We start from the raw sequence: 10,822 nt of genomic DNA, 5'->3' as shown, positions 1-10,822 counted from the left end.
TTAGTTATAGTTTATGATATTTAAAAGGTAGGAGAAAAAATTATGAGCTAACGTGAGGTAGATTTACTGTAACAATTGCAAAGAAAAGCAAGCTTGCATTGCGTCATTGTGTGATATGTAAGTTATATATATTTAGAAACTTTTCCAAGTTTTCATTATTTTATGCCACAATGGTAAAGAATTAATTTACTCAGACGTTTGTGTATAAAAGCTAGAAAGTGGTATGCTTAAACCAGGAGCTAAAAGAGAAGATCTATTTGTTTTCTTTATTATTTTTCCAGTTCTTTCTTCCCCAAGCTTGTGGCAGAGTACTGGATAGGTTGCAACAAAAGAATTACAAGCAAAAAGTTGAGGGAATAAAGCATCAAATTATCGGATAGCTCAATCGTTTACAAGGATAGAGAGATAGCTCCAGATCTCCGTAGCCTCCTACATCGACCAATCAAGACAAAGAATCATTAGATTTTAGGAATGTAGCAATAAAAAAAAAAGACTTGATACCACGGCAAAAGAAAGCAGAGAGCAAACCAGGTGAATCGGGTAATTTTCTAACATGGGTTGTAGGAGCGACGATCATGGGCTTTTTATTTATCGGACCGCAATTATATCTTGGCCCGAGGGCACCTTGGCCTTAATGAGTTTTCAGACCAGAGCTTGGGCTTCATTCATCTACACGTGGCCTGACCCATGCAACCCATTATTTCTGGTAATCTCTTTACTTGTTTTACCGGAGACATGGAGTTCAAGTGCTGCTTGAAGGTTTACAGGAAGAAAAGAGATAGAAAAAAAAAAGGGAATAGAAAATAAAAGTTCAGCTTGATCCAGCCCTTCTAGCCAACCCTCAAAGTAACCTATAAGATACTTGAATCTATTAGCTTGGACCGGACCCAACCCAATCTAACCCAACTGCCGAAAATTCTGGAGGTTAGGTTTGGATTTGAATAATCTTTTGTTTCTTTTTTTCTCCTTCTCTCTCTCTTTATGTGACTCGAGATGTCTAAGAAATTATTCTATTGGATATTCAACAAGGACTTATGAGACTCGTACGCAGTCAGAGTCCGAGGGTGACCCTTTAGATGGGACATGTTGGATGGTCAGATGTGAAGTCATAGTTATTGTAGTCCAATCAATTAATAGATCTTATCATTTGGGTGACGGGGACAGGCCAAAAGTTGGTAACATTTTTGAGGATAGGAATATCAACTTGCTGGGCTAAGAATTATTGGTTATTTCTAAAATAATTCTAGCATATTAATATCTTCATCATATAATTTTTTTAGTATTAAAAATTTAAAAATTTAAAAATTAAAAATTAAGAAAAAAAAATCTAGCACTAGCTAAGTGGAGTTTGAACCAATTTGGTGCCTCTAAAAAAAGGGAAGTGCCACAACTCTGACCTAAATCATGACCTATCTATTTTTATTTGGATAAACTAGTGCATGTTTTTTTTTAACCTTGAATTATGTTACAAAACTAGTGAACAAAATTTCAAAAAAATTGAGGATTCATAAGATCCTATTTTTGCCAAAAATTGAAGAAAGAATTCGATTTATCTTTTAATGTTCTTTTTTTTAATAAAAGGAAGGCAAAGATAACCACCTTTTATTGAAGATTAGAAAATAACTTCAGAGGAGAAAAAAATAGAGTCAGCTTGGAGAGAGTCGGTAGAGGGATGTAGATAGCTTATAGAAAAATGCATGTACATGAGCATCCTTTGGGATATTTCTAACTTTCAACCAAACTCCTCTGAATTCCAACAAGAGATTATGGCCGCATAACAAAAACCAAACATTGAATATGCAAAGTCCTTCTACGGCCACAGCCGTAGTAGATGAATGTTTGTTGAGAAAAATCCCAGCATTCCATTCTTTCCAATAGATTCATTGGATAGCTGCGAGTGGCATAAGAACAATTGGTGGAACTTTTTTCAGAAAATTTCTCTGAATCCAGACAAGATATAGGAATCCAAAAAAAAGATTGTGGATGCTCTTCCAAATTAAGAAGCAGCAGCAGCAGCAAGAGAAAAAGATAGTATACCATCTTTGATGTCTGGTTGCATAGTATGCACCCATCAAGATAATTACCGAGTTTTCTCCCAAACACAAACACCTCTTTGGATTTTAGTAAATGTAGCCTTTGGATGTTGTCCTTTTTTTTCGGAAACGTGAGGAACCCAACCTCCACTTCATTGAACCCTTCCTTATCTTTTCCAGCCTTCGTGCGTCCTTAAGACTAATTTTTCGCATGAATCCAAGCAAGCTGATGTTGCTGCTCGTAAGAAACCGAAGGCGACAGCGAATCTGTCAGCGAAAGGGACTGATAATGTTTTGACGAAAGAATGGAACAGATATTATCTAATGCTTTTGGTTCCCATCATGATTGGCTACCAAAAACAATGAAAGAAGACTAGAATAAAAATAATACTTGCCCAGAGTTTGTTTTCCACTTTTCTTGCGGAAACCTTGGTCAGCAAGAAAAATGCAAACACGCCATCCCTTCCCTTTTTCTTTTACCGGCGGCTCCTTTCATGAGAATTTCTTAAGTTTATTGAGAGTTTGCGACGGTCCCTTCTTGCAAATTTTCTTTTGCTTCCGAGAAAATTACAACCAATTATTATTATTATATATATATAGAGAGAGAGAGAGAGAGAGAGTTTACTAAGACAGCTTACAGCTTTAGTTCTTGCGGCTCGGGAGAAAATAAGCATTTTGTTAGCAATATATTATCTAAATAAATAAATGCATTCATAAATGCAATTAATGAAAAATCTTAAAAGAAGTTATATATATATATATATATATATATATATATATATATATATATATATATATATCATTCGGCATCCAAATAATTCTATTTTAATGCCAAATAAATCTATTCTAGTGCAAGATAAATCTATGCATTTAATAAATTTATATAATAGAATTTATATAAATTTATATAATATTAAATTAAAAATAAAAGTAAAAAAAATTAGCCTGATTGAAGGCAGGTCGAAGCGCGTAGACGCTGTCCCAAAGAAGTATTTGCCCCCACGTACAGGTCTTCCGGCAATCCTCCTCTGAGATACAACGGCCCTACAACTTCTTCTTTCGCACGTCTCGGAAGAGGTCAAAACGAACCCGATCGGACTTGCAGATCCAGCAAAGAGTGGAATGGAAAGAATAAAATAAACTGAATAAATATATAAAAGGAAAAAGCAAAAGTGGCTAAGAGGATGAAGAATTTCTCTAGAGTTTTTCTACTATTTTTCTGTAATTTTTCGTGTTTAGAATAGGATGAAATAGGAGGTTTATATAGGGGTTTTACGCATGAGCATTCCGGTAATTTTGCGGACACGCGGGCGCATTCTGCAGACACGTCCGCGTCCTTCACGCGGTACTTAAGCGCACACGGGCGCTAGCTCAATACCAAAAACGCCCAACGGACGTTTTAATTTTCAAACGCGCACGCGGCCCGAGACTCGGCCGCGTGCGCATTTAATTTTTCCTTTAGCGCTTGGCCATTTTCAAATCCAAACGTGCACGCGGACCGAGACTCGGCCGCGTGCGTTTTTAATTTTTCCCACAATCCCCCACAAAAATTAAATTTTTTTAATAATTTTAAAATCAAAATAAAATGCTGGATATCTTATAGTATGTAATAGGTATAGGTACCTTTCGGTTTGAACCTTTACTTAGTGACAATTGATTACATTTGTGGAGCCAAGGTGGTCTTAACCTTGAACCTCGGTCCATGGCTCAGAATAAATCAATAGCATACATAATATAACCCGATCTGGGTTCTAAGCGGGTTGCGCTAATATGGCCATGTGCAGGTATCTATCATGTGCTTTTTAAGGAATCACCCATTTTCCATAATCGCGGCCTCACGACTGCACATATAGGTAAGTGTTAATAAAGAAGCTAGCAAGGAAGCTTCTGCCTCTTGGATCTCGGACTCATTAAAAGTTATACAAACGAACTCATCCTACCGCTTGCTTTTATGAGCACTAGCGCCATAAGGATGAGGAAAACATGAAATAATGCTCCTCTTAGTCACACTCCGGTTTGTTTCTACCCATTGAACCTTTTAAGGTTGGGTTCCCACCGTGGTGATCTATCTTTATGGGCTAAGCCCCATCCCCTCAACGACTCTACAACCACTGTTCCAGATAAACCTTTTGTAAACTGATCAGCCAAATTATTTTCTGATTTTATAAAATTCAAGGCAATAACATTATTTTTCAATTTATATCTTAATGATTTATGACGTACTTTTAAGTGCCTGTTCATTTTTGTATTAGCATTTTCTTGGTTACATTTATCTATTGTAGATTTACAGTCACAATGTAACGAGACAGGTGGTAAAGGTGACTCATCTACAGGGAGATCTATTAGTAGATCTCTGAGCCACTCAGCTTCAGTACTAGTAGTGTCTAAAGCTATCAGTTCAGACTCCATGGTACTCCTAGATATCAAAGTTTGTTTGGTAGATTTCCAAGGCACAGCAGCTCCTCCTAGAAGAAAGACATATCCTGTGGTGGATTTAACATCTAAGGTGTCGCTGATCCAATTGGCATCACTATAGCCTTCTAGAACAGCTGGAAATCCACTAAAGTGCAAACTATAGGACTTGGTACCCTTAAGATACCTAAGGATCCTTTCTAATGCTGTCCAGTGATCTCTATTTGGATTAACAGTATATCTGCTAAGTCTATTTACAGCATATGCTATGTCTGGCCTGGTGTAATTTGTTAGGAATCCTAGTGAACCTATGATTTAAGCATAGACTTTGAAGGACAGGAGTTCCTAAGTTCTTCTTAAGATGAGTAAAGGGATCAAATGGAGTAGAGACAGGCCGACAATCAGTATAATTGAATTTATTGAGTATTTTATCAACATAATGACTTTGGGATAGCTCAATACTATTTCCACTTCTAATTATTTTGGTATTTAAAATTAAGTCAGCTTGTCCTAAGTCTTTCATATCAAACTTATGACTTAAGAATTGTTTTACTTCATCAATTATCTGAAAATCTGTCCCAAAGATCAGTATATCATCTACATAGAGGCACAAGATCACAAATTTGTGTCCAACTCTCTTGTGGTATACACATTCGTCTGTACTATTGACTTTAAATCCAAATGTCAGTATGGTTTTATCAAATTTCAAGTACAATTGCTTGGGTGCTTGTTTAAGACCATAGAGAGATCTGACTAGTCTACAAACTTTATTTTCTTGGTCTGAGGTTTTAAATCCCTCTGGCTGGTCTATATAAATTTTTTCATTTAAGTCTTCATTTAGAAAAGCTGTCTTAACATCCATCTGATGAATTACTAATCTATGAATAGAGGTTAATGCTATAAGGACCCTAATAGTAGTAATCCTAGCTACAAGTGCATAAACATCAAAGAAATCTACCCCAGGTCTCTGAGTAAACTCTTGACAACTAATCTAGCCTTAAATTTATCTACAGAGCCATCAGGCCTAAGTTTCTTCTTAAAGATCCATTTGCACCCTATAGTTTTACAACCAGGAGGAAGATCAATCAATTCCCAAGTATGATTTTGGATAATAGATTGCATCTCATTGTCCACAGCTTCTCTCCAAAAAGGTGAATCCAAAGATTTCATTGCGTCCTCAAAGGTAGTTGGAGAGTCTTTTATAAGGAAGATATAGAAATCATCTCCAAATGTTTTCTCTACCCTGGATCTTTTACTCCTCCTAGGTTCTGCTTCTACTTCTATTTCAGTTGTCCTTATTCTATTAGAGCTACTAGCTATACCGCTATCTACTCTATTCCTAAGTGGAAAGGTGTCTTCAAAATATGTTGCATCTCTGGCTTCTATGATGGTGTTGTTACTAGTATCACTTTCTTCTAAATTAATCACCAGAAATCTATTGGCATTACTATTGGCTGCATATCCTATGAATATGGCATCTACTGTTTTAGGCCCTATTTTCTTTCTCTTAAAATTAGGTATTTTTACTTTTGCCAAGCACCCCCACACTTTCAAATAGCTAAGATTAGGTTTTCTATGTTTCCAAACTTCATATGGGGTTAGATCATTATTTTTAGAGGGAATCCTGTTAAGGATATAACAGGCTGAAACTAAAGCTTCCCCCCACAAATTCTCTGGTACTCCTGAGCTTATAAGCATGGAGTTAACCATATCCATTAAAATCCTATTCTTCCTTTCTGCTACTCCATTTGATTGGGGAGAATAGGGAACAGTCACTTCATGAATGATTCCATGATCTTCACAAAATTGAGTTATGTCATTTGATGTATATTCACCTTCCCGATCTGATCTAAGGATTTTAATTTTCTTTTCCTGTTGGTTCTCAGCTTCGATCTTAAAAATTTTAAATTTGCTAAGCACCTCGTCCTTGGTTTTAATTAGGTAGATGTAACAGAACTTCGATAGATCATCTATAAATGTTACAAAGTATCTGTTACCTCCCCTAGAAGTTCTACCAGAGTCACATACATCACTATGGATCAACTCTATAGATCAGAATTCCTATTAACAGATTTAAAAGGCTTTCTAAGGAGTTTGGCTTCTACACAAATTTGACATTTCTTATGGTTCTTAATATCACACTTTGGTATTAGATTTAGGTTCATAAGTTGCTTAATTGAATTATAATTTACATGACCTAATCTACCATGCCAAATAGAAGGGGTTCTATATTCATAATCAAAGAATTTTCATTTATTGAAGGAGCTATTACATTCAACTTGAACAATCCTTCACTAAGGAATCCTTTTCTAATAAACATTACACCATGAGAAATTACAACCTTATTGGACTCAAAAACAAGACGAAAGCCTTGCTGGACAAGCAAGGAACCACTAATGAGGTTTCTCCTAACAACTGAAATATGTTGAACGCCGTGCAGGGACAGGATTTTTCCAGAGGTAAGCTTTAAGTCCACACGTCCTACTCCTAGCACACGCGCCTCCGAGCTGTTTGCCATGATCATAGCTCCTCCACTTGAGATCTGGTAAGAAGAAAACCAGGAGCGATCCAAACAAATATGAATACCAGCTCCGGTATCAATCCACCAATCAAGTGCTTGTAAAGTCATGTTAACTTCAGGAGTGAAGGAAACAGATCTGAAAGCTGTCTCAGAGAAGCCAGCGCCGGAAGTCACCATGTTGACTTGAGCACTGGTTGTGTGTGGACCCTTCTTCTTACATTGAAGAGGTGCAGTCTTCTTATAGAAGCACTGGGAAGACAAATGGTTGGTCCGACCACACACATAATAGAAACGAGCATCACCTTCCTCTTTCTTCTTCTTCTGCTCCTGGGATTGAATAGGCTTCCTATTGTAGTGGTGGTTAGAGTTTCTAGAGTTGTAGGGTTTCTTTTTGAAATTCTTACGGAAGGGTCGATTCTGATTTTTCTTAGGAGGGGCCTCTACATTATATGCATTATTCTTGGGTCCAGTAGAGGTATTACTCCTGAGCCTGTGCTGCTCTTCAATCCTAATGGAGTTCAAGACTTGGGTTAGGGTGAGAACTCCTTGGGTATGGCTAAGGGTCTTAGCAAAATCAGACCAGAAAGTAGGTAGTTTATCTATCAGACAGGCTACCTAGAATGATTCATCCAAATTGGTTCCATTAGCCCTAAGCTGGTGGATCAGGGTTTCAAAATCATGGATCTGGTCATTCATAGGCTTTGAGTCCACCATCCTAAAATTATTGAAGTTGGAGGCCTTAAACCTCTTTACCCCAGCATCATCAAGACCATATTTGCTCTCTAGGGTGTCCCAGAGTTCTTTGGCACTCTTAACTGTGTAATAAATATCATACAGCCTCTCAGAAAGGGCACCTAGGATTTTATGGATACAATAATAATCTATCTCATCAGGTGTCCTAGAGGGTGTGCTAGTGGAGGCTGAATGTTCAGTGTTGGAAGAGGTAGTTGGGTTGGACCCATTATCAACTTCAGTAGTACTTTTACATATGGCTGAGATTAACCCTAATGTGGTGAGCCAGAACCGCATTTGGTTCTGCCACCTCATCAAATTTTTCAGGCTTGGCACTAAGATGGTCACTAGTGTTTGAGGCTATAGGATTAGGGTTATAGAATAGAGACAGAAACCTGAATGAAGGCAAAAAATCTACGTTAAAAGATTGCACTAATATTTATATTGAACTTTAGATGTCTAATTAATATATATCCAAAAAACTAATAGCTAAATCAGCTCCAGATTAGTGGTAGAGCACCAGGCTCACTTAAGTACCAGCCTTTCTTAGGCACGTATGCCTTTTTGACAAACTTTTTTTAAACACTATTAATTAGTGGATATAGTCACTAGAAATCACACAAATTCAATTTTTAGAATAACCTAAGTGCAAACTTAAATTAGATATTGTGGATTAACTAATTTCAGAATTTTTTGTTTGAATTTTCCGAATTAGCAATGATTAATTACTAATTTAGTAGTAGCAAATCAATTATTTTAATTGAGATCTAAAATGTCAATTTAATGAATTATATGTTAGAATTGATTTATTGCCTTATTAGAATAATTGATTACTAATTTTATGGCAAATCAATTATTGTAATTAAGATCTAAAATATCAATTCAACGAATTAAAAGATTTATTCCTTTATTAGAATAATTGATTGAGATTTAATAAGTCAATTCATTGAATTAATTATTATGTATTAACCAATTTCCGAATTTTCCGTTTGAATGGGATATATAAATTACTCCTTAAGGAGTCCAAATAGAGGTATAATAAACCTCTTGGAGGTTAAACAAATTGTTACCCTTTCAGAATAATTTATTATTAATTATGTACAAGCAAAAATAATTATTGCAATTAAAATCTAATATGCCACAATTGCAATAAAGAATTTAATGAATTATATATTACTAAAAAAAATAAACAAATACTTCTTTGGATTGTTCGCAATATATTATCTAAATAAACAAATATATCTATAGATCAATTAATGAAAAATCTTAAAAGGAGTTATATATATCATTCGGCATCCAAATAATTTTATTTTAATGCAAAATAAATCTATTCTAGCACAAGATAAATCTATGCATTTAATAAATTTATATAATAGAATTTCAAATCCTACAAATCTACTAATATTAAATCAAAAATAAAAGTAGAAAAAATTAGCCTAATTGAAGGCAGGTCGAAGCGCGTAAATGCTGTCCCAAAGAAGTATTTGCCCCCACGTACGGGTCTCCTGGCAATCCTCCTCTGAGATACGACGACCCTACAACTTCTTCTTCGGCACGCCTCGGAAGAAGTCAAAACGAACCTGATCAGACTTGCAGATCCAGCAAAGAGTGGAATGGAAAGAATAAAATAAACTGAATAAATATATAAAAGCAAAAAGCAAAAATGGCTAAGAGGATGAAGAATTTCTCCAGAGTTTTTCTACTATTTTTTTGTAATTTTTCGTGTTTAGAATAGGATGAAATAGGGGGTTTATATAGAAATTTTATGTAGGGGCATTGCGGTAATTTTGCGGACATGCAGGCGCATTCTGTGGAAGCGTCTGCGTCCTTCACACGGACACACAGTACTTAAGCGCACGCGAACACTGGCTGAATACCAAAAACGTCCTATGGACGTTTTAATTTTTAAACACGCATGCGGCCCGAGACTCGGCCGCGTGCGCATTTAATTTTTCCACGCCCGGCCGTTTCCAAATCCAAATGCACACGCGGACCGAGTCTTATTAGCATCGTAAAATTTTTAAGTCATCTGCCGATGCTTATTAGCATCGTAAGATCACACGCCCCGATGCTACAGCAAGCATCGTCTTTGCAAGCGTGAAGAAGAGGAAAAAAACGATGGGTTTGGGTCGTAGCATCTTCTTTAAGGCTGGCGACGCTTATCTTTCAAGCGTCGCTGCAGGATGATGCTTTCTTGAAAATGGTGCGAGATTAAGCATACTGTGGGGATCTGAGAGCAAGTTCAAAGGACGCTTCTTTAGCGTCCCCAATTAATGATGCTAATAAGCATCGCTCATTGACGGTACTGATAAGCATAGTTACAGGATCTTTCGACGTTTTAAAGTGTCATCTTATTTACAATATGGAGAACTCGTATAATTTATATAGAAAAAATTAAAAAGGAGCAAAATATGTACATATAACACTTGCATCAGTGGTCACATGTAACAAACATAAACAAAAGAACTCAAAAAATACTTGTATCATATAACGGAAGTCACAAAATAACCCATATGTCATATATAAAAATGGTCATTAATTACATTGTCAGATGTGATTGAATATTCATGACAATTCAAAAAACTAAAAAATATATATATTTAAAATATACATCATGTATAAAATGCCAAAAAAAAGTCTAAGATTCAACCTTAAACCTCTTTTCCTTTTCATGGGAGAATGCAACCTCATTGATTACTAGCTGCTATGAAAGAGGGCTAACTGAAAGGTTGGACCATAACCAGAAGAGCAGAAATGATGATATATAAGTCATCATAATTTAGCCTCTATAAATTTTTTTCTCTTAATATGGCCCTCTTGTTTACTTCACAGAAGCAACCTAGAATAAAAAAAAACAGTTGATACAGAAGCTTCATAGACCTCTTAATTATGATTAACACCAGAGAATCAGGAATGTAATTCAAAAGCTACATTTCTTTTAGGATCACTTCCTTGATATGATTATAGCTTAATCATGAATGAAATTGTTCGTATCAATCATCTAAAGAGAGTTAATAAACTATAAAACTTTTTACCATTAGATGATGCTTGAGAGAGGACGAGTTGGTCGACCGGCAACGATAGCGCTCCACTAGTGGATGACACTCAGGAAAGGAGGAGGAGT

This window comes from Phoenix dactylifera, chromosome 8, assembly GCF_009389715.1.
Source record: "Phoenix dactylifera cultivar Barhee BC4 chromosome 8, palm_55x_up_171113_PBpolish2nd_filt_p, whole genome shotgun sequence".
NCBI classification, from domain to species: domain Eukaryota; kingdom Viridiplantae; phylum Streptophyta; class Magnoliopsida; order Arecales; family Arecaceae; genus Phoenix; species Phoenix dactylifera.
The sequence above is the reverse complement of the archived record's forward strand: the minus strand, read 5'-3'. Positions refer to the sequence as shown.